General features: G+C 42.8%; 1 long non-coding RNA gene and 1 pseudogene across 2 annotated transcripts in view; both read left to right on the forward strand.

The window, feature by feature from the left end:
• LOC122905351 lies at positions 1–3,323 on the forward strand (annotated as a pseudogene).
• Positions 3,324–21,615: 18,292 nt separating this feature from the next.
• LOC122904595 overlaps positions 21,616–25,001 on the forward strand; it is a 37,184-nt gene continuing 33,798 nt past the window's right edge. Inside the window, exon 1 of one of the 2 annotated variants that reach the window (XR_006384236.1) lies at positions 21,616–21,746. This is a non-coding gene — a long non-coding RNA (uncharacterized LOC122904595). The remainder of the gene's footprint in view (positions 21,747–25,001) is intronic. The other variant, XR_006384237.1, reaches the window with a different exon arrangement.

The raw sequence follows: 25,001 nt of genomic DNA on the forward strand, positions 1-25,001 counted from the left end.
ATGGCAGCCAAGTGTACACAGTTGGGTAATGAGATATGATGGGTAACAGTCCCTGAGCAGGTGAGCTGGAAGGCCTGGCACCTGGCATTCCATCCCTATCGATGCCCTTGTGTGCGCTGTCAAGGATCCATGACACACTTTCTCTGACATAACATATCTCAGGGAGTTATCAAGATGTTTCCTCTCTCCAGAAGATCAACCAGCCTATTAGGAATGATAATTTGGCACATGCTATGCTCAAGGGACAGAAGCAATAAGGGACGTTTCATACAAAGGGGCTTCCACCGTGAGCCAGCAATGTTGATCTGCAGCTAAAAACGGAGATGCATAAAAATAAACCTTCAACCTCTCACCCCGAACAATGAAGATGTTTTCCAGAAAACTGCACAGAATCTAAACAGCCTCAGAGGTCACAGTTCCTTTCTCCAGCTTTTACTTTTTAAAGAAGGAAAAGTTAAAAGGAGGATCAGCTGACCTAGTTGGTTTACCTCACTAATCTGTAACACTGACTGCCCAAGAGACAAGTATAATACAAACTTGGCCAAACGTCTTGTTGGCTTATTTCTAGCTTTCAGAAACAAACAAAAAAGTTATAATTAGCTATAATTTAATACGCTAAATTATTATGAATACTTCCCTGTCAGAAGTTAAAGTTAGTCTTCAACTCCTTTAAAGAGAGATGCCAGGATAACTCAGCTCCAGTCACACATTCATTCTCTCTCTCTCTCTCCCTCTCCCTCTCTCTCCCAGCCCTCCCCAACTCAAGTCAAAGGGAGGGAAAACTGAGATGATTACCTGGGCATGAAGAGGCAGATGATCACATTAGCCTAAATGACCCAGGGTCTGTGCCCTTCAATGCAAGCAAACCCAGGAACCAGCTATAGCCCAGAAGGGTCAAACATTGAAGACAAGGCAAGTTTTAAGTTAATTCATGTCAAAATTAATTTTTTTTTAAATATTTCCCTCTTACCCCAGGGTTTTGGATCAGTAAGACGGGAATATATGAATCGATGCCTACACAATGAATTATTGCACAAGGAGGACTAAAGTACAGAGGGTACTACCCCTCAACCTGCAAGGCCCTTGTCACAGAAGGACGGGCAGGAGGCCAGGCACAGAATATCCAAGGCAGTGGGGCCCTTTGCTGATCTGTGTTTATATATCAGGTCCCTGTCACTATTATTTTCCTATCACTGCCCCCAGATCAGCCCATTCCCATAAATGTCCCCAGTCCCTTCCAACTTCTAACATCCTTATTCAAACGTCTGTGGTAGAAGGTGGCAGTGGACACATCAGAGCCACAGGTGGTCAGCAGGATTTGACCTTCTGGAGCATGAACACCAAACTCTTCAGCTCTGGGTTGTGTTAGCAGATCCCTCGAGGGAAGCGCAGTGACCACTGCAGCAGCAGCCGCAGCAGCTTCTCACCTGAACCTGGAAGCCGCCGGGGACGTGCTGAAGCACCCGATCTGCGCGGACTCTTTCACAGAGAAGCAGCGGCCCAACTGTCAGCACAGTGGCCAAGCATCTCCCGCCAGTGCTTGCAGAAGCTCCTGGCCAGTAGCATCAGTGGTGGCTGCTGTCCCTTGTGCAGCAACCCTACCCGCATAACCAGCCTCACCCAGCTGACAGACAGCCTGAAAGTGCTGAAGGTCCTTGATGCTGTTGGGTCAGTAGCGCTGCGGCGGGGCGGCTCCTGCGCGGGTGCTGTGGGGGGCGGCTGCCGGAGTTGTGCTGTCGTGTTGTGCGAGCCTGGCCCGGAGGCGGACCCCAACCCTCTGGCCCCTGGCCACTCCCCACCCAAAATGCAGGTGAGGGGCGGTGTCAAGACTTTGGAGAGAAGTCGGCAGGAGTTTAGGTGGGGAGCTGCAGCTGAGGGAGGTGGCCTTGGAAGGGGTCTCCAACGACCTTCAGGCTAGGCATAAGGCAATTCTCCAGGAAGAGGGCCAGAGGAGCCCTGGGTCCAGGAAGAGCTGACTCGCTCTCAAAAGTTCTTCACAGGCTCTTAGGCTGAGATTGAGAAATCCAGTAGTCAACTGGTAGAGGAGCAGACTTACCTGCTTACCATGGCAGAGGTGCAGGCTGTGTCTCACTGTGACCACTTCCTGGCCAAGATCAAGCAGGCAGATGGAGGGCTACTGGAGGAGAGAGCAGATGAAGAGGACCCAGAGCTCACTGCCAGCCTGCTTTGGGAGCTTACTCTACGGACCTTGGAGCTTCCTCAGGTTGGCTATGTGCCCCTCCCCCGCCCAAATCAAGCAGGCTGTTAAAAAGCCCTTGAAAGGGGCTCCGGGGTGGCTCAGTCTATTAAGCATCTACCTTGGGCTCAGGTCGTGATCCCAGAGTCCTGGAATCGAGCCCCGAGTCAGGTTCCCGGCTCAGTGGGCGCCTGCTTCTCACTCTCTCCCTCTGCCTGCTACTCTGCCTACTTGTGCTCGCTCTCAGTGTGTCAAATAAATTAAATTTAAAAATAAATAAATTAAAATAAATAAATTTTTTAAAAAAGCTTCAGACAGTCAACATGGAAGATTCCTGGGCTTTGGAGCCTGCAACATCTGCTGCCTCCAACTCAGTTACACTTAGAGAGATGGACGAGTCTTGAGGAAGTGGTGGCCAGCCCTGGGCCCTCACCTGCTCAGCACTGGGTTTGGAGACTGTTGCCAGTATCCCACAGTGCCTCCTTCTCAGAAAGATAGGGACTAAGGCAGCATTCCAGGAATGTTCAATCCTCAGTCAGTCTCTGTGTGGCCAGTCAAGGTGAGGAGCTGGCTGCTGACCGAGGCAACTACCGTATACAAGTCTGCACTCAGAAAGGCTTTTTGAAGGAGATCCACAGCAGCCCTAGCAGCCTGGTTGTTTTGTGCTGAGCGTCCTTGGTCTGATCTGGCCAATCTCATTCCTCTCTCAGTGGTCATGAACTGCCATGGGCTCCCTGGTGTGACTGGCAGCTACGACAGCTCCCTCAAGGTATACACCTTGGATGGCCACTGCATGCCAACCCAGGGGTATCACAGCCCCTCCACCTGGCCAGTTTGTGGTAACTGATTGGGAAGGTGGAGAGCTCTGGTGCTTCACTGTTGACTGAGAAGCAGAGGTGATCAAACGCTGCTGCCACTGTCTTGCCGTGTGGCCAGAGTTTGTCCCCTGTGATGCTGAGGGCTCATCTGCTTCACCGGCTTGGGCCTCAATCTGGAGAATTGGCAGAGTGAGCACCAACTGGAAGGTGGCTTCTCCATTGGCTCCATGGGCCCCAAAAGGCAGCTGGGTTGCTTTGATAACCCTGATTTCATATTTCCCTCTTATTATAATGGGCTTCATATGTGACAAACTTTCTCTTCAATTCTGCTGCATTTAGTGTGCGTGCTCCAATAGGATCTGCTCCCCCTTTCATTTCAGACATTATATCCTGGGGCACCTGGGTGGTTCAGTTAGTTAAGTGTCTATCGTTGCTTGATCCCAGGGTCCTGAGATCAATCGTCAGGGTCCTGGGATCCAGCATCTCATCAGGCTCTGTACTTAGCAGGGAGCCTGCTTCTCCCTCTCCCTCTGCCTGCTGTTCCCCCTGCCTGTGCTCTCCTGCTCTCTCTCTGTCAAATAAAAGAATAAAATCTTACAAAACAAACAAACATCGTATCCCTGTGGCATGATGTTTCTGGTCTCTTCACCTTCACCAGCATGAAAGCTCATTCACTTAGTGCCATCAAGGGAGGTACACAGTCCTTTTTTTTTTTTTTTTTTTTAAAGATTTTATTTATTTATTTGACAGAGAGAAACCACAAGTAGGCAGAGAGGCAGGCAGAGAGAGAGCGAGGGAAGCAGGCTCCCCGCTGAGCAGAGAGCCCCATGCGGGACTCGATCCCAGGACCCAGGGATCATGACCTGAGCCGAAGGCAGAGGCTTAACCCACTGAGCCACCCAGGCGCCCCGAAGGGAGGTACACAGTCCTTTTGCAAAGCAGCACCTCTTGCTTCTAGGGGCTTTGTGCCATCTTGGATTGATCTTCAATTGCAGATGTGATGGAGAATGGATTGACTCTAGTTGGTTGGTGTTGAAGACTTTTGCCTGCAAATCAATTGCCTTTTACAGGGATGTATAGATTGGAATTACGTCAAAACACAGAAAGGTGGCCGTAAGCAAACACAAATGCAATACAGTCAGCAAAAATGCTTGAATACTCTCTAGAGCTCATCATTTTTCAGCTTACCTCACTCCACTGACCTATGCTAAGAGCTGTCTGCAGAACTGTACAACGCAGGCCAGGGTCAGCCAAGTGGGGAGGTGGACGCATCTTGTTTTCATTAGCCAAAACTGTTGGGTCTTTATTCTATAGTTTCCTCAAGTGACTGAATGATATTTGGTTTTGAGATTTATTTCCATTCCTCTATCAAGAATTAAATAATTGATAACCGTTTCTTAAAATAAATAAATAAATAACATCTGTGGTAGAAGCTACATTCCACCTAGGTCCCTTTTTTTTTTTTTTTAAGATTTTATTTATTTATTTGACAGAGAGACACAGCAAGAGAGGGAGCACAAGCAGGGGGAGTGTCAGGCAGAGGGAGAAGCAGGCTTCCCACCAAGCAGGGAGTCTCATGTGGGGCTCAATCCCAGGACCCAGGGATCATGACCTGAGCCAAAGGCAGACACTTAATGACTGAGCCACCCAGGAACCTCCCCACCCTTTTTTTTTTTTTTTTTTTTAACAATAGTCAACCCGGGCAAAAGAAATTCAACATTCTATTTGAGGATGTAGAAATGAGGCTTGTCAGGGCTCTGCCTCTAGGACCTATGTGATCCGCCACCTTGGCCTGCCTCCCCATGCCACTTAGTCTTCCTGGCCTCAGTCTCTATCTGCCCAGTGGTAGTGCCCTTCTGGTTGTTTTTAAGGCTTCTTCCAGCCACTGGTTCCCTAGGGTGGAAACCAAGGTGGTTCCTATTTCCAATCCTCACGTCTAAATCCACACTCCCATATTCCCCTACAGTGTGAAAACACACACCCAGTTCTGCCATCTCTATAGTGAGTCTCTGACCAGATTTGGGAGAAGGGAATGGGAGAGAGAGGAACCAGTCAGGATCATCTTAAATTCCACTGAAGTGCAAATCCTGACAATTTCTCAGTGGCATACCTGTGCAGGAGAACCTGAGAAGTCTCCCACATTTTGAATCAGGATAGAACTCCACCCCCCTGCACCAAGCAGTTCTTGTGGAAATCTGAACATACCCAGGTCAAGGAAGCTGGGGTGCGAAGGAGAGATGTGCAGGGACACATGTGAAGGATAGAAAAGCAGGACTTTGGGACACCCCTTGACAATGTCCAGTTCAAAACAACTGTTCTTATCAATGTTGGAAGAATTATTAAAACAATCATGTTCCTGAAGGAGAACCACAAAACGGAAGTGTGAGATTCTTGAAAATGTGACCAATGAAAACCAAAATCTGAAAGACAATTTCTTTACTCTTGCTTTCAGAATAGATTCATTCATTCTTGTCCTCATTTTCTGCCCAGGAAATATTTACGGAGCACCTCCCAAGCCTCCAAAACCATGCTTCATGCGGGTTATAGTGATTTACTTTAAATTGCTTCAGTATTGGGGCGCCTGTGAAAACAGGTGGCTCAGTGCATTAAGCCTCTGCCTTCGGCTCAGGTCATGATCTCAAGGTCCTGGGATCGATCCCCTCATCGGGCTCTCTGCTCAGCAGGGAGCCTGCTTCCTCCTCTCTCTGCCTGCCTCTCTGCCTACTTGTGATCTCTCTCTCTCTCTCTCTAATAAATAAATTTTTTAAAAATTGCTTCAGTATTATCAGTGTGCAGGTGTGTGAGTGCCAGCTGATTTCAGCTTAAATCCGACCACGTGCTCTCAAGAATATACACCCTGGGAGCAGTTGGTTAGCTGCCCAGCCTGAACACAGCAAAGAGGCAGCTTCCTCTGCCTTCTGCCACACAGATCCCGTTGACACAGAGGATTTGCTCTTTGGCAGGCAATCAAAAATGGATATTCTTTGCTGACACTAGTGACTCATGAATTATCATGGTGAATGAGAGAAATGGGCTCTTAACCACTGAAAATGTCAAGATAGGAGAAATGGTTAAAGGCTTAGGCATTCAGTTTGAGATGATGAAAAAGTTCTGGAGATGGACTGGTTGTCCAGAAATGTGAATGCATTTAATGCTACTGAACTTAAAAATGGTTAAAATGGGGGGTGGGGTGCTGGGTGGCTCAGTCAGTTGAGCATCCAACTCTTGGTCTTGGCTCGGGTCATGATCTCAGGGCTCCATTTTTAACCCAGAGTCTGCTCCAGATTCTCTCTCTCTTCCTCTCCCTCTACCCCTCCCCCGCTCATGCTCTCTCTCTCTAAAAATAAATAAATAAATAAAATCTTTAAGAAAATGATTGAAACGGTAAATTTTATGTTCTGTATATGTTATTTCAATTTTTAAAAACTTTAAGGTGGAGCACCTGGCTGGCTCAGTTGGCAGAACATGTGACTCTTAATCTCAGGGTTATGAGTTCAAGCTCCACATTGGGCGTGGAGCCTACTTAATTAAAAAAAAATAATAAAATAATTAAAAATTTATAAAAAAATTTTAAGCTGTAGACACTGCCCATCCTTGCATGAATAGGGACAAACAACCATGACACTGGTCACCAAAATGTCCCCTAAGGCCTGGTCCCTGCTGGGGCTGTGCCTCACCATTGCTTTAGGAGGATTTCTGATTGCTGAGTGCCAACTAGAGGGTTCCAAATTAGGCCTCTAGAGCACAGGTCTGCAAACCCTTATAGTCAAGGGCCAGAAAGGTAAATATCCTAGTCTTTGTGGGCCATGAACTGTCTGTTGAAACTGCTCCCCTCCGTCATTCTAACAGGAAAGCAGCCACAGGCTATACCTACCTGAATGAGCATGGCTGTGTTCCAATAAAAATTCATCTACAAAAATCTGACCTAGAACTTCATGTGCTGTCCCATGCTCTCCATCATTGGAATATTGTGTCTCCCTTGAGTGTCTTTTCATGCAAGGTGAGGTGGGAGCACTTCTACTTGCTTTGCCAAAGCCACATGTATTCGCTGTCTGTGGGGAGGCCCTCGGGGTAAGGCCTCCTTCCCTCCTGGCCCAAAAGTGCGGTGGCTGGGTTGTCAGACCTCTCACACCTCAGACAATCTGGGCAGTCTGGTCACCTGCCTCAGAGAGCCCTGGAGTTGTAGGCAGCCCGCTGGCCAGCACCTGTTCACAAAGGCTCTGCCTGGAGCGTGGAGTACAATAGATAATATAAACAAAAGATTTAAAAAATTACTCAAGGCATTATAAAATAAGAACTCTGACAGGGCAACAAAGAAAAGCCATTTGAGGCTGGAAAACAACAGCAAAAAACAAAAAACAAAACAAAAAAAAACCTACAGATTAGCCCCTCAGTGCAGAAAAGATGGGTCTGGCCCATTCCACCAGCACTAAGAACAGTGAGCAAGCTCCCAAAGCCCGGGAGACTTTAGGAAGGAACTGGATTTTCAACTACAAAACTGCAGGTTCCCTGAGGGACATCTGGATTTCAGGGTTCATTTGTTTTACCAGCTTTGCAGAAGACCGACTAAATCTGCAGGACAATTCAATTGACTTCTGCCACTGATTATCACAGGTCTATGGCAGAGGGAGGGAAGTCGAGGGTCGTTACGGGCGGTGCTTCTACTGAGCCGCTACCATACTCAAATCAGATTACAGCGGCACCTGGGTGGCTCTGCTGGTTAAGCATCTTCCTTCGGCTCAGGTCATGATCTCGGGGTCCTGGGGTTGAGTACTGCATCGTGCTCCTTGATCAGTGGGGAGTCTGCTCCTCCCTCTCCCTCTGTTCTCCCCAAATTGTGCTCTCTCTCTCTCGAATAAATAGATAAAATCTTTTTTAAAAAGTAAAAAACAGATTTCAGACTATATATTCTTCCTTCCCCCAGCATCCTTTTCTCCTCTCCACTGGATCTGCTTACAAACCAATCAGCATGCACCCTGAATGACTGCATGGTGTGTAGGGACAAGATCCAGTTTAAAACACAGAGGGAACAATCTTCAAACAGGAACTGCACAGTGGACTCAATTTCCTCAAGTATAAACATTTCTTCTTGGGGAGGGGGGTGGGAGGGATGCAGTAACAGGGTGATGGACATGAAGGAGGGCAAGCGATGTCATGAGCACTGGGTATTATATAAGACTGATGAATCACTGAACTCTACCTCGGAAACTAAGAATACACTATATGTTCATTAATTGAATTTAAATTTTAAAAAATCTTTCTTTACAGTGTTACCATAAGAAGTAAATAGCTTATTTGTTAAATAACATGGGATTTTTTTTCCTGTCATTTTCTTGAGCTCTTACTCCATGAAAGACTCTATAAAGAGTTGTTGTTATTCCTAATTAATTGATTTATTTATTGAATACAATTGAAGTACAGTTGTCATACAGTATCATATTAGTTTTAGGTGTACAGCATAGTGGTTCAACGATTCTATACATTATGCAATGCTCACGATGATAAGTGTAGTTACCATCTGTCACCATACAAAGTAATGATGCTATTACAGACTATGTTCCCTATGCTGTACTTTTCCTCCCATGACTTACTCTATTTCATAACTGGGAAGTTTGTACCTTTATTGTTGTTTTAATGTATTTGCCCCTTTAAGTCACAATTATCTTTCTGTATTACAGACAAGAAAACTGAGGCTTAAGAGAGTTTAACTGAAATAAAATTGTAAAAGTTTTGGCACAGAGTGGGCATCGAATAAATGTCAACTCCTACCCCTTCCAGAAAAAGCCTAATTTCAAATATGCTGCGTTCTTCCCTCTCAAAGAGATGATATGCTGAGGGTGGCGGAGGGTACTGCTTCGGGCCAGACACGTGCCACGGTGTTTCCCTCCACATGCTTAAGTCTTCTTTTCCTGCCACCAGAGAGGTTGTATTCATTCTTCACACAAACTGAGGCACCTGTTAGCTTTATTCTGAGCTGTTTGATGAGTTTTTGGCCATTTTTTTTTAAATTTTATTTGTTTATTTGAGAGAGAGAGAGAGAGAGAGAGAGAGAGAGAGGTAGCTGCTACCTCAAGGGGGAGGGTGGGGAGTAGAGGGAGGAGCAGGCTCCTGGCTGAGCAGGGCACCTGACGAAACGCTCGATGCCAGGACCCTGGGATCTGGACCTGAGCTGAAAGCAGACACTTAAATAACTGAGCCCTCCCAGGGGCCCCGAGTTTGCAGCTATTATTCATGGAACTTTTCAGTGATGCTTTCCATTGGCCATTGCTGCTATAGAGCAGAGATAGAATGTGGATCTGGAGTCCACCTGTCTTATGGAACTCTTACTAGTTCTGTTGGTCTCATAATGGAGATCTTTAAAAAACAAAACAAAACAAAACAATTCTTGCATCTCGTTTCTTTCCCTCGTCTTATTGTATTGTCCAGAAACTCCAGAAGAAATACTGAATTGTAACTCTGACAGTGGGCATCCTTTTTGTTTTGCTGTCTTTACCTTAACAATTCTTTGGCAGATGCCTTTTGTCCAGGTCACTCGGGTCTCCTGACTTTGTTGCTGCTTGCTGTTTGTTTCCACCAGGAGTGCATGTTGAATTTTGTCAAATGCTTTTTCAGCACCTGTTGACAGGATTAGGACTTTTTTTCTTTAAACCCCGTTAACTAGATTCCTTTGCGTTGCCTCAGCCTTGTGCACTCGGCTTGGCCATAGCTTATTATTTTATTAACCCACTGCTTGGTTGGATTTATTGTTGGTGGGTTTTTGTGTTTTTTTAGAAATTTACTAATTAAGTGCGTAAATAAGATATTCCTACTGGTTTCTTTTTGCACACCCCCCTTCTCTGTCTTTATTAACAGGATATGTTAACCTTCTAGAAATATTTTATAAGCATTCCACTTTCTCTATGCACTGAATACTGTATATAACACGGGGATATCTACTTTTCTGAAGATTAGGTAGATTCTTTGCATAAAACTGTACAGTCTCCAACTTTTTGGTGGGCTGACTGTGGATCACAATTTCAAGGTTGGTTTTTTGTTTTGTTTTGCTTTTGTTTTTTGCCTTTTTATGAGGGCTTTACATTTCCCAGGTGATCACCCACCTCATCCAGGATTTCAAATGTATATAACATAAAATGTAACATAAATTCCACATAGTATGTTTGCTAGGACTGGCATAACTATTACAAACCCGGCGCCTTAAACAATAGAAATTTACTCTCTCACAATTCTGGAGACTAGAGTCCAAAATCAAGGTGTTCCTTGGAACCTCTTAGAACTTCTTTAAGGAGTTCCTTCCCAACCCTTCCAAATTCCTCTGATATCTGGTCAAGATCTGCAGATCTGGCATTGGGGAGGTGGCTGCCTTATTTGGGATCAAGACAAACACCTACTGGTCCTTGTCTTTCCCGCAGGATCCCACCTATGGCTATAGAAGAGCCCTGAAGAAAGCCTGAGGAAGAATCTGTTCCACTTCTCTATCTGGCCCCCAGTGCTTGCAGGCAATCCTTTGTGTTCTTTGGCTCATACACACATCACTGCCATCTCCAAGTCCATCTTTTACATGGTGTTGTGGGTGGGGGGAGGGCCAAGTTTCTTCTTTTAAAGGTACTCAGAGAGCTGCTTAGTGTGGATTTTAATATGTAAAGCACCTGTTATTTCGCAATGGTTTTGTTTGTTTTTAAAGATTTATTTATTTATTTTTATTTATTTGAGGCAGGGAGGGGCAGGGAGAGGGAGGGGGAATCTCCAGCAGACTCTCCAGCTGACTGAGCTTGACCAGGGCTTGAGATCATGACTCAAGTTGAAAACAAGAGTTGTAGGGGCGCCTGGGGGCTCAGTGCGTTAAAGCCTCTGCCTTCAGCTCAGGTCATGATCTCAGGGTCCCGGGATGGAGCCCCGCATCAGGCTGTCTGCTCAACAGGGAGCCTGCTTCCTCCTCTCTCTCTGCCTGCCTCTCTGCCTACTTGTGATCTCTGTCAAATAAATAAATAAAATCTTTAAAAAAACAAAAAAACAAGAGTTGTATGGCCCATCACCCACCCAGGTGCCTTTCATTTGCAAAGCTTTTAAATTGCAATTCTGATGTTTTCCTTAATCCAGGAATAATTTTGTTAAATTTATCTTATATTTAATTTTATATTGTTAAATTTCCCAATATTTTGGTTTTTCCTTCTGTTCCCTCATTTGCTTTTATTGCTCATTTATAACTTTACTACACTCGTTTATTGATTGTGGCCTGCGTGATTTCCACTTTGGGGGTAAAAAGAGTTCCATATCTGTCTGTCAGTCCAAGCACGTTAATTATGATAGTCTAGACATCTGTAGTCTTGCTTTTTTTTTTTTTTTTTTTTACTTGCTTGTTTAACTCATTTACCTAGTAAGAAAATGTCAGTAATGGAGCAAAAGAGTAGCAGTGTAAAAAATACCATATGATTTTGCTCATATGTGGAATTTTAAAAACAAAACAAAGGAAACAATGGAAAAAAACAGAAATAAACAAAAACATGGACTCTTAACCATAGACAACAGATAGTTACCAAAGGGGAGGGGAAGGGGACAAATAGGTAAAGGGAATTAAGAGTACATTTATAATGAGCACTCCGTATTGTATAGAATTATTGAATCAGTATTTGGACACCTGAAATTAATATGACACTGTATGTTAACTAACCGGAAATAAGAGAAAGAAAGAGAGAGAGAGAAAGGAAGAAAGAAAACAAAAGAAGAAAAGAAAGAGATAGCAGTTGAATACAGTAACAATAACTACAAAAGAAATATAAAAGAATAGAAGATTGCCTTCAAAATAACATCAAAACCTACAGATATTAGTGTTCTACTTAACAAAATATGGATGAGGAGAGTATAAAGTTTCAACTTCCCTCAAATTCATCTATAAATTCAATGTTATTACAGCCAAAACTCTAACACATTTTAAAGGGATTTGACATAGTTCTAAAAATTTACTTGGAAAATTAAAGGGCCAGGCATAGCTAGGACAGTTCTGAAGATGAGCATCAAATAGAGATTTGTCATATCAGACAGAACTTCCTAAATAAAAAAAAAAAGAAAGATTATTTAAAAAAAAAAGAAAGAAAGATGTTGGTTTCTCAAAATAATTAGGGTTTTATCCATTTTCTTCATATTCTTACTTATTTTAGCTTTTTATTTCCAAATTCGTGTGACTAGGCATATATAGATCCATGACATTAAACATGTTCCTGATCAATTGTGCCTTATATGAGCATTATAGGAGGCCTGATGGCCCACAGGACCTAAGCACTAACTGTAAACAGGTGTGTGGGTCCATGGTCAGTTCTGTCACCAACACTGTGATGGAGGCAATTCCATCAGTACCTCATTTATGAAATGGAGATCATGGGCTTTGTCACTACCTGGTGGGGGGTGGGGCAGCTAGCTTCTGGCTTGTGGTAATTTCTCAAAGAACCGTTTTCTAAAATGGTAACAATGACAATGATGACCCACAACCTAAGAAAGGTCCCTACATTTTCTAATGGTTAAAAAAATATTAAGTAATATTTTGTGATGCATGAAAATTCTATGAAACCAAAATTTCAGTGTCCATAAACAAAGTTGTACTAGAACAGCCAGCCGCTCATCCTCTTAGGCATTGCCTATGGGTTATTTTCACACTACCGTGCAGAATGGAGTACAAAAAAGAGTACTTAACCCCCAAAGCCTAAAATATTTACTCTCTGGTCCTTTGTGAAAGAAGCTTGCCAACCTCTGCTTCAGGCCATTCACCCTACCCCACAAATCTTTAAGACTTTATGATCATATTACCCTTCTTACTAGTGAAGGAGTATGATCTGGTTCCATGCTACTACTTTGACCTCCTTTAACCCTTTCTTTTCAATTCTATAAGTCATATGATATAACAACACAAAATTTTTCATCATGTCCAGAAAATAAAGTGTCAATCACATTTATCAGTCTTTGTTTAATAATAGTCCCTTCCACCTAGAATTCTCTTCTTCCTTCTGAATATAAAAATCTCTACTCAAGAACCCAATTTGCTTTTATTTTACATACAATAAAGTGAACATATTTAACTATACAGATTGAAGAGGTCTGCAAATATACACAGTGTGTAATCAACACCCAAATTAAGACATGGATCATTCCTCACCAATACAGAAAGTTCCCTCTGCAACCACTCTTCTGATAACAATCTCTTTTTTTTTTTTTTAAGATTTTATTTTTAAGATTTTATTTATTTAGAGAGATCAGTAGGCAGAAAGGCAGGCAGAAAGAGACGGAGAAGCAGGCTCCTTGCTTGCGGAGCAGAGAGCCCGATGCGGCGCTTGATCCCAGGACCCCGAGATCATGACCTGAGCCGAAGGCAGAGGCTTAAACCACTGAGCCACCCAGGCTCCCCGATAACAATCTCTTTTGATTAGTTTTTTTTTTAAATCTCTTCTTAAACTTTCCATAAATGAAATCAGACAATATGTACTATTTTTTTTACCTGGCTTCTTTAGTTCAGCATAATATTTGTGAGACTCACCCATGTTGTGTTTATCACTTTGCCCTGCTGTCTAGTATTCCACTGTATGAGTAAACTACTATTTGTTTATTCCATTCTTGTTAATGGCCACTTGGGTTGTTTCTGTCTTGAGGCTATTATGAATGAAGTATCTATGAACATTTTTCTACAAGTCTTTTTGTGGACATAGTCTTTGTAGTTCTTAGGAATGGCTGGATGCTCAGTTCTGTGTTTGTTTAACCTTGTAAAGAACTGCCAAGTAGGGGCACCTAAATGGCTCAGTGGGTTAAAGTCTCTGCCTTCGGCTCAAGTCATGATCCCAGGGTCCTGGGATCAAGCCCTGTGTGGGGTTCTCTGCTCAGCTGGGAGCCTGCTTCCTCCTCTCTCTGCCTGTCTCTCTGCCTACTTGTGATCTCTGTCTGTCAAATAAATAAATAAAAATCTTCAAAAAAAAAAAAAAAAGAACTTCCAAATAATTTTCCATGGTAGCACACCATCTTACAACCTCTCCAGCAATGTAGGAGAGGTCTGGTTGCTTTACATCCTTATCAACATTTGGTATTTTCACTCTTAGTAAGTGTAAGATATACCTCATTGTGGCTTTTTTATTTGCATTTCCCTGATGACTAGTGATGTTTGGCACCTTTTCCTGAGCTTATTGGCTATGTGTATATATTTTTGTGTGACATAGTCATTCAAGTCTTTTGCTCATTTTTTCAATTCGGTTTTTCAATTGGGTTGATCATATTGATCATATTGATTCAATTGGGTTGATTATATTATTGACCTACAAGGTTACATATTCTAAATCAAGTCCTGCAAATATTTTCCCTGCAAAATTTTTCTCAGATGCAGTTTCTCTTTACATTTTCTTAGCAATGTCTTTTGATGAGCAGAAGATTTTAGAAGTTATTATTCTTTTCCATTGATCTATTTGTTCTATTTACACCATGCTATACTGTCTTACACCATTGCTATAGCTTTACATCTTTTGTTCTTTTTTTCAAGACTATCATAAATCATTTGCATTTTCATAAACAATTTTACCATCATCTTATCGATTTCGTAAAAAAAGATAAATTAAATTAAAAGAAGCTCCTGCCAACATGCTATTCTGATGGCAGAGTGGAGGATTACCCTGTGCCCCACAAAATGGAGATTGATTGCTATGAGCAGATCCACCGGCCCAGGAAAGCCAGCTGTCTTCCCATATCTGACCACGGTGCAGTTGGCCACTGGCATGTGCTTCACCACCTGGTCCTTTGTTTATGAGGTTACCTCCACCAGGTACACCTGGTGTACCACCTGATCTTGGTGACCTTGTTCTTCTTGGACTTTGGAACCCTCTTCCTGCTGCTCTGGATTGGCATTTATAGATGAGGCACCAACAGTTCCAAATGGGTGGCTTCGCCGAACCCCTGCTTTTTTAAATGACTCTTTAGAGATTCTTCTATTTACATATTTGAGATAGAGAGAACACAAGCCGGGGGAGGCGCTAAGGGAGAGGGAAGGGCAGACTCCCTGCCAAGCAAGGATTTTGACAAGCAAGGGCTCTATCCCAGGACCCTGAGATCATGACCTGAGTGGAAGGCAGATGCTTAACTGACTGAGCCACCCAGGCAACTCTTAAATTAATTTTATAACTGTTGTTGGAGATGTCGCACATGCTGCTCACAATAAAGGCAGATGTGTGACTATCAAAAAATTAAAAGTAACACTAAAAAATAAGAAAACTAAAGATCCTGGTGGATTTTGGTTAGATTTTACTGAATCAATAAATCAATTTGGAGATAATTGATATCTTTTTTTAAAAAATTGAGTCTTCTGGGGTGCCTGGGTGGCTCAGTGGGTTAAGCCGCTGCCTTCGGCTCAGGTCATGATCTCAGGGTCCTGGGATCGAGTCCCGCATCGGGCTCTCTGCTCGGCAGGGAGCCTGCTTCCTCCTCTCTCTCTCTGCCTGCCTCTCTGCCTACTTGTGATCTCTCTCTGTCAAATAAATAAATAAAATCTTTTAAAAAAATTGCCAAGAAAATTGAGTCTTCTGGTCAAAAATATGGTTATCCTTCCCCTCATTTATGTCTTCATTAATGTCTCTCTGCAATGCTCATTTAGGTCTTAGCATGGAGTAAAGAGTATAATTTAATTTTATTGTTTTATTTTTGTTACTGTCAGTATATAGAAATACATTTCTCAGGGGTGCCTGTGTGCCTCAGTCTGTTAAGTGTCTGCCTTCAGCTCAGATCATGATCCCAGGGTCCCAGAATAGAGCCCAGGGTCAGGCTCCCTGCTCAACAGGCAATCTACTTGTCCCTCTGCCCCCTCCCCCTCACTTGTGCTCTCTTGCTCTCTCTCAAATAAATACATAAAATCTTTTTAAAATTTTAAAAAGAATAAATTTTTCATATTGACTTTATATCTTACAACTTTAAATTTACTTCTCAGTTCTAACAGTTATTCTGTAGAGTCTTATGGATTTTCTGTATAATTATGTCAAAGTTTAAATGTCGCCTTTTTTGAACCCTTATGACTTTCCTGGACAGAATTTGTTATCCACCTCTCCATGAAATCCCACAATGCTTTGTTGGTATCCATACCTCCATCACGACCACTACTATCAATGTTGTAATCACCTGTTTACCTATTGTGCTCTCAGTAAGAAATGTATCATTTTTTCATTTCATGTTTCCACTCCCTGGGTAATAAGTGAATGAATGAATATATATTTGAGTTTTCTGGAATTACTTATTCCAAATAAATACTCCAAATATTGCTTACTCCAAATACTATTTCTGGCCCTATTGGTATGCCTTCTACATGTCTCATTTTAAAACCAAACAGCGGCAGACAACTGGGTGGCTCAGTCATTTAAGCATGTGCCTTTGACTCAGGTCATGACCCAGCGTCCCGGGATCGAGTCTCACACAGGGCTACCCACTCAGCGGGAAGTCTGCTTCTCTCTCTGCCCCTACCCCACACTTGTGCACTTGCTCACTCTCCTGGTGCACATGCAAACATAAATAAATAAAACTAAACTAAAAAAAAAAAAATCAACAATGAACCATAGAATTGAAATTTCTGTCTGGTAATAGCACAGAAGTAAACATGATTGATTCTATCTGAAAGGTTGGAGCTTGGAAAGCTTCATACTGTATATATTGTTAACTTAATACTGTTACAAGTATGTGACCCCCTACTCAAATATCACACTTCTCCTTTCCTTCTTTTCTCAAAAATAGCTAAAACAATGTAACAGCATATTTTAAAGACAATCTGGCACTCTTCGTGTTACAATGTTGTATCCTTAGGGGGATAAAGTGCAGAATCAGGAGAGGAAGAAAATCCAGGGAGTACAGAACGCATTAGCAAAGTGAAAGAATCCCCAGTCTCCCCACTACAGGACCTTGGAGAGCTTTCTCCCTGAACCTGGCTTCCTCAGATCTACCACACATCTGGGACCAACTGATCTAAAGGACCTCCTGCTCTGAAATCTCCTAATGCTTATGGCTTGGATAGAAAAGCCTTCCCGGGGCGCCTGGGTGGCTCAGTGGTTAAAGCCTCTGAGCTTTAAAGACCTCTGCCTTCGGCTCAGGTCATGGTCCCGGGGTCCTAGGATCAAGCCCTGCATCGGGCTCTCTGCTCAGCAGGAAGCCTGCTTCCTCCTCTCTCTCTCTCTCTCTCTCTCTCTCTCTGCCTGCCTCTCTGTCTACTTGTGATCTGTGTCTGTCAAATGAAATAATAAATTTAAAAAAATCTTTAAAAAGAAAAAAGAACAGCCTTCCATATTGCTACCAGTGTTGGTAATGCAGTACTATGTGCACTCCTGTCTGCATGGTCAGCAAATCAACGTATTATTTAACAAATGTTTTGTGCATTCCTACAATGTAAGACTCCTTCCTTAGTGAGCACGTACTCCCTAGTGACAAGGCAAATGAGAGACAATCTGCGCACTTATGGGATGTAAAAGCCCCAGTTAATGTTCCATCCAAGGAGAACACTTTCAGCTTCCTTCCTTGCAGGGAGCTAAAAGAAGTGAGTCTGCAGCTAACATCAAGTGTGGGCTTCTGTTTTCACACACTCTCCTCCCTTCCCCGTTTCCCTGAACATAAGTTTGTACATATGAACAGCAGAAAGTTTCACCAGGATCCTCATATCCTATATATAACCAGTTCAAAGGCCAGCTACTAATTCATCAAGCCTTTGATGGAAAGAAAACAGGGAGGAAGAAAGGAAGTATCCTTTGCCCCAACGAAGCTTCTCAGACAGACTTTCCAAGTTTTCAAGGCTCACTGAGAAGATGTTTGTTATGGTTGAGCACGGCAGAGTTGAACCCACCTTGACCAGCTGGATAGAGCCAGAAGATTATGACAGCATGGAGGATATTCTAGAGATGCACATTTTGAGGGTGTATTTCCAGAACTCTCTGGGAGAAGCTGAGGTTAAGATTCCTACCCAGAGTTTTCCGATCTGTGGTTCTGCAGTCAATTTAGAGAGTTGTGATCAGAATTCTTTTAATCAAACACATATTGGAGTGGATAAGAATAAATTATGTTTCATGAAACTTTGTTTCAGTTGAGAGCATGTGTGTGTGTATTCTATATCCTAGCTTGTATATAAAATCTATTTCAGCTGTGGGTCTCAGGCAAAAGGCATGCCATTCTCCACCACAGACAACCAGTTCTTTTAATTTAAGAGCAAAACAGACCATGAAAGGCATAATATCTCCAAGAGAATGGTAATAAGGGAATTGGTTTTTCTCAGGGAGGAGGTGGAGGAAGGGTAACTTGGCCTTTCTAGTAGTTACTGGGAGAGCTGGGGGGTAGGAAAGCTTCAATCGCGAGGAAAGCCACAATTAGCTTATCTCCCTGATAAGTCAGGAACTTCCCTCAGAGAATCCACCCTTTAACACCTTCTTTGGTGAACCAGAGTTTAAAAAAAAAAAGCTAAGGACATCATTTCTTTTCTTTTCTTTTTATGTTTCTTGATTATATCTTTCTCTTCTGGCTTGCCTTAGATCTAAGAATAGCAGAAAATGTATTTTGTTTTGTTTGTTTGGTTGGTTTTTTAAGGTTTTATTTATTTGTTTGACAGAGAGAGTACAGGAGAGCATCGACACAGGGAGCAGCAGGCAGAGGGTGAGGGAGAAGCAGACTCCCTGCTGCAAAGAAGCCAAAAGCAGGGCTTGATCTGAGGACCCTGGGATCATGACCTGAGCCGAAGACAGTCACGCAATCAAGTGAGCCACCCAGGAGCCCCAAGAAAATGTATTTTGTGGGTGTTTTTTTAGCTCCTACACTGTTCAGGGACCAGACATTCAAATCTTGGTTCTGCAGCTTACAAGCTGTGCAATCCAGCACAAGTGACTAACTTCCCTCTGCCTCAGTTTCCATTGTAAATGGCGATAACTATGTTGTAGAGATCAAATAAGAGCATAAGAAATGTATTTAAATATATGAAAAGAAGCACTAGAAGCTCCCTTGATTATTACCCATCCTGACATTGCCCTAGTGGTGAAATGTTCCTCTCTGGTCTAATGGAGACTTGTGTTCCATTTGGGAAATCGGAAGATATGCTCTTAGCCAACATACCTTGGACAGCATGGTGATATAAGGAGAAGAATATGGCCTCCAGAGCCTAGACCGGGGCTCGAACTCTTAGCCTATTTATTTCCTCACCAAGTGACCTTGTAATTTAATTAACATCTGGCTCCCACTCCTCTCTAAAATGAGTATCTAATACTCACTGGGTAGGAGACAATGGACCGACCTGTTAATTTTCTCCTTTACCCTTTATAACAACTTTCTAGGAAGACGAATGGTAATCCTAGTTCCAGGACCCCTCGCTATGCTTTCCAGAAATTCTTGGTGATTATTTCCAAGTCAACTTGCAGTACAAGGCAAAGGATGCCTGGATAAGAAACTATATTCCAGATGCAAAGAACAAATTGTCATTCCCACAGGAATTGCCCTATCCTCATGGGATGTTTTTCTTAATAAATGATTTAAAAGGCTAAAAATAAAGATTTTTTAAAGAGTCATAATTCTCTTTAATAAAGCAAATGAGAAAAGGGGGAAAAAAGAGAGAGAGAGAAATCAAGAAACAAATTCTTAACTAGAGAGAACAAACATGATGGGTGTGGTTGGGTGACATTGGTGATGGGGATTAAGGAGGGCACTTGTTGTGAACACCAGGTGTTGTAGAGAAGTGTAGAATCACTATATTGTACACCTGAGACTAATATAACACTGTATGTTAACTCCCTGGAATTTAAAGAAAAACGTGATTTTTTTTTATTTTTTTATTTTTTTATTTTCCAATTTATTTATTTTCAGAAAAACAGTATTCATTATTTTTTCACCACACCCAGTGCTCCATGCAAGCTGTGCCCTCTATAATACCCACCACCTGGTACCCCAACCTCCCACCCCCCCCCGCCACTTCAAACCCCTCAGACTGTTTTTCAGAGTCCATAGTCTCTCATGGTTCATCTCCCCTTCCAATTTACCCAAAAGCACATACCCTCCCCAATGTCCATAACCCTACCCCCCTTCTCCCAACCCCCCTCCCCCCAGCAACCCACAGTTTGTTTCGTGAGATTAAGAGTCACTTATGGTTTGTCTCCCTCCCTATCCCATCTTAAAGAAAAACGTGATTTTAAAAAGGGTCAGAATTCCCCTTCTTACCACAACTATTTTTGTTGTTAGCTATTCCTTTGCATTCTTTGTCTACATGCAGTTATGGTTTCTCCTAGTTTCTGTCACATAATAAACTATTCACACTCTACTTTCCTATGTGACGTTCCTCATTTACCAGCAGAGTTCTCACATTATCCCATAACATAGCTCCAGAATTGACCACCGTGTGGAAGTTTTATAACATCGGATATGAATATTGTATTCAAGTTTATGCTACAACAAGTCTCTTCATTTTTTTTTTAAGATTTTATTTATTTGACAGAGAGAGAGATCACAAGTAGGCAGAGAGGCAGGCAGAGAGAGAGGAGGAAGCAGGCTCCCTGCCGAGCAGAGAGCCCATGCGGGGCTCAATCCTGGGACCCTGGGATCATGACCTGAGCCCAAGGCAGAGGCTTTAACCCACTGAGCCACCCAGGTGCCCCAAAAAGTCTCTTTATGAGCACAGATTTATTCTTGTGCATTTTTCTCTTCGTAGATTATATTCTTTGGAAAAATTATGAAGGCTTTGATGTTTTACATTTGTAATGCATTCCCCCTTAAAAATGAAAATGGCCCTTTCGCCTGGGTGGCTCAGTGGGTTAAGCGGCTGCCTTTGGCTCAGGTCATGATCTCAGGGTCCTGGGATCGAGTCCCACATCGGCCTCTCTGCTCAGCAGGGAGCCTGCTTCCTCCTCTCTCTCTCTGCCTGCCTCTCTGCCTACTTGTGATCTCTCTCTGTCAAATAAATAAATAAAATCTTTTTTTAAAAAAAATGAAAATGGCCCTTTGTTAACAAATGATAGATTCTTCATCTAATGTGGCCAAGAATTTGATCTGGGAGCTGATTTCATACTTGGAGAAATTGGGGTATAAGCACATTCAGACAGACCAGCCACTTATGCAAGCACCCATCTCATTTAAATGACCAGGGAAGGGGCGCCTGGGTGGCTCAGTGGGTTAAGCCTCTGCCTTCGGCTCAGGTCATGGTCTCAGGGTCCTGGGATCGAGCCCCGCATCGGGCTCTCTGCTCAGCAGGGAGCCTGCTTCCTCCTCTCTCTCTGCCTGCCTCTCTGCCTATATGTGATCTCTCTGTCAAATAAATAAACAAAATCTTTAAAAAATAAATAAATAAAAATAAATGACCAGGGAAAGCAATGCTGTGTGTCTCAGCAGTGGAGTCTCATGGAACATCACCTAGCATTTCGGGAGACAAAAATCACCCTGCACTTAATGAAGTCTACCACAGAAGGAAAGACATGGGGGAGGGAGAACAGGGAGACAGGACAAATAATCTGTTGCACATACACTGTGTGTAGCAAGAGCAAATTGAAAAGGAGCTCAGCGTGCTTGAAGAGGTAGGATGTAAACCTGTCCTAAATGGGTATTATGTCCTATCGAAGTCTATTGTTTCATGGAGCCCAGGCCTAACAATGTCCCATTGTGGCAAATGCAAAGACAAGCTGGTTAAATCCCAGTTTTCCCTTCATTTTCAGTCTCCAGGACTGTAAACCTGAGGACAGGACTGCTCTCCCTGCCTGGGCTGCCTCCTTTGCTGGCGTGTAAGTACAAATGGTTTACAAGCGCCTGGATCTGATTTGAGGGCGTTAAAAATCTTTCGACCTTGCTCTGACTTTTATTAAGTGTAAAGACTATAGCATATATTTCCGGAGAGATGACATGGGAAAAACTATGCCTGGAATTGCCAACCTAGGGCCCATGGCTTATCTACAGAGCCACCTTTGGAATTATTAAGAATGTTTCACACAGATGGAAGATGCTTTGACGAGTTTTATGCTAATTAGTGGATGATTTAATATTTTTATTTTAAAAGGAATTTAAAGACGAACTTAAATTGCAAGGAAGTGTTTTGCTTTAAAGAAGCCTGGAAGGGATGTTAATGCTAAGTGGATTTTAAAATCCTGGGACTAGGGGCGCCTGGGTGGCTCAGTGGGTTAAAGCCTCTGCCTTCTGCTCAGGTCATGATCCCGGGGTCCTGGGATTGAGCTCCACTTAGGGCTCTCTGCTCAGCAGGGAGCCTGCTTCCTCCTCTCTCTCTCTCAGCCTCTCTGCCTACTTGTGATCTCTGCCTGTCAAATAAATAAATTAAAAAAAAAAATCCCAGGACTAAAACAACACTGTATGGCTACCAAGTGCTCTCGCTGCAGACACATTTCTGGGTCACATGACATCTTCGTATTGCCACTGACTGCACAAGGACAGGAGAACCAGCCACCTGGGAATGGTTAATCAGCCCTGGGATCTTGGAAATTTGCCTGGAAATCATCTACTTCGTATCTCAACTTCTAGATGGAGAAGGATGTGCCTTTTTATGGGGAGGGAGGTTTTATGTTGGTTGTTGATGGTTTCCACAGAGAAGCAAAGAAATGAAAACCCAGATATTTCCAAGAAGGGAAATGGTGTCATTGCCAGGGTGTTCTGTGGTCGTGTCCTCTGCTCTTTCCTCCCTACCTGAGTCAGAGGATCTTGCTATGGACTGACCTTGGTACAAAACCCAAGATTAGAATGCTATTGGACTTGAGGCTTCACAGAAAGAAGAGTCTTGTGTCTTGGGGTCTCCTGGGCTGATTCCTTTGAAAAGGAATGAGTTGCAGAAATGTTTCTGCAACTCATTTCTATATAGGTTTCTATACCAGGATATATAGTCTATATCTATACTATATAGTTTCTATATCAGGCCAGGGAGCCTGTGAAGTGTAATTGAAAGAAAATCATCCCAACACTGACACTCCCCCTTTTTTTTGGGTGACCAATGGACTGACTGCTCAATCTCTCTGTTGTACCCCTTTCTCCATCTATAATATGAAGGTGTAGTTATCCTATTATCCTCACCAGGATATTGTTGAGGAGCAAAGAGATCTAGTGCAGTTGAAAGTGCTATATACAAGGAAGTTATTTGTATTTTGTGTTGATAACAAACATTTAGGGATGGTCCTTGAGCTTGGTCCTTGAGCTTATACTCATGGCACTCTTCTTCCAGGATCTATTAGTAACAAGTGGACCTCTCCTTAACAACCCCTCCTTTTATACACTGACTAGGTGAGAGTTGAGAACTGCTTTGCATATTTGCTAAAGTTGTATTTCTTCCTTTCCTCTGTGGGGGTTGGGGTGTTGAGAGACCTACTAATATACCTACTCAGATCTAGTGGGAGCCCGTTAGGATTCACTCTGTGGAAAAGGTGGAAATAGGCAAAGGGAGGTGAAGTACAAACCATAATATATATTTCTTCTACCAGAACCATTTGATAAAACCTAATTTTTTTTTTTTGGTGAAAAAATTTATATTTAGATTTAGTTGGCTGGACTCAGTTTCTCTGTTAGATGATCCCAATTTACTGTCCACATCCAAACCATCACAGTCAGGAGCCAGTCAAACATATGCCTTCTCTCCATCATGCCTGATCAGGGTGTTGACCTTGGCCACCTCAGTAGGGATTTTTCACAGTCTGTTTGATCTGGTGCTTGTTGGCCTTGACATCCACAATGAACACAAGTGTGTTCTTATCTTCTATTTTCTTTATGGTTGACTGGGTGGTCAGGGGGAACTTGATGATGGCATATTGATCAAGCTGGTTTCTCCTGGGACATTCTCTCAAGGATATGTGGGGTGGCTTCAGAGACACAGTGTCTTGGGCTGTAAGAAGGTAGGTGACGTGTGGATCTTCTCTTTTCTGTGACTGTGGATGCCTTTCAGCACAGCTTTCTTGGCCTTCAAAGCTTTTGCTTTGGCTTCAGCTTTGGGAGTGGTAGGCCTTCATCTTCACCTTCAGTGCCATCTTTGTGAAAGCGATTTCTGATCAAACCTAACTTGGGTGAACAAGACTTGGGTTCCATGTTCTAAATCATTTTATGATCATCTTAATTTAAAATGCCTCTTTTCTATGTGTCTAACACAATATGTATTTTTAAGATGTTATGGGTCCCAATTCTTTAGATCTTTAGTCAATACCCTGATTCATAAAAGTGCTATCCTTTTTCCTCTCTGATTGTGAACAAATAGAAATATGTGTGCTATCTAGGTAAATACTGCATTCCCTTCACCAGCCTCAGTGAATACTTAGGTGGCAGGGCGACTGAATGTCACGTGGAAACTTCGTCATGATATAGTAAAAAATAATAAGGTAAATTATAATCCTTCCATATGACTCCTACAAACTCTGTTTCCCCATCTGAGAAATGAGGACTTTGGATTAGATAATTCTATCCAGTTCAAAAATTGAGTAAACAATATCCTTTCACCAGGGGATTTTCTCTTCTCTTTCTGTCCCCACCCACCCTTTCCTCCTCCTCTTTCCAGAGCTTAGTAAATAGTCAACCCATCCATAGGGGCAGTTAGTGGAGGGAGGGAGAAGTCCTCTTGGATTCCTCTGGTCTACTCAACCCTTGCCCACTTCTCCAATATTCATCAGTGGGAGAACCGAAGATTTCTCTGGGTGGGTTTAATTCAGGTCAGCAATTATATGGGAATTGACTCATAAAATCTGTGCTAGGCTCTGGGAATGCAAGGTAAGTGAGTGAGTGCCTGTCTTTTAAGCTCTTTCCATCTCCTAGGGGGAGAAAATCAGAGTAACAGAACTGTAACATAATGAAGTCAGGGCTCTGAAAGCATGTGCTCAGGTAGGGAGGAGTATTCAGATTTGTGCAATTTCATGGCTAGCTTATTCCAAATGGAGTAAACTAAAGTGTTGGAATTCTAAGGACTATTGAGCTACTTTCTCAAGCTTCTAATATAATCAGATTTCTTTCTTTTGGAGGTGAGAGACCAGTGGCCAGAGATCCACGTCTCCATTAACCTT

This window comes from Neovison vison, chromosome 4, assembly GCF_020171115.1.
Source record: "Neovison vison isolate M4711 chromosome 4, ASM_NN_V1, whole genome shotgun sequence".
Lineage (NCBI taxonomy): Eukaryota > Metazoa > Chordata > Mammalia > Carnivora > Mustelidae > Neogale > Neogale vison.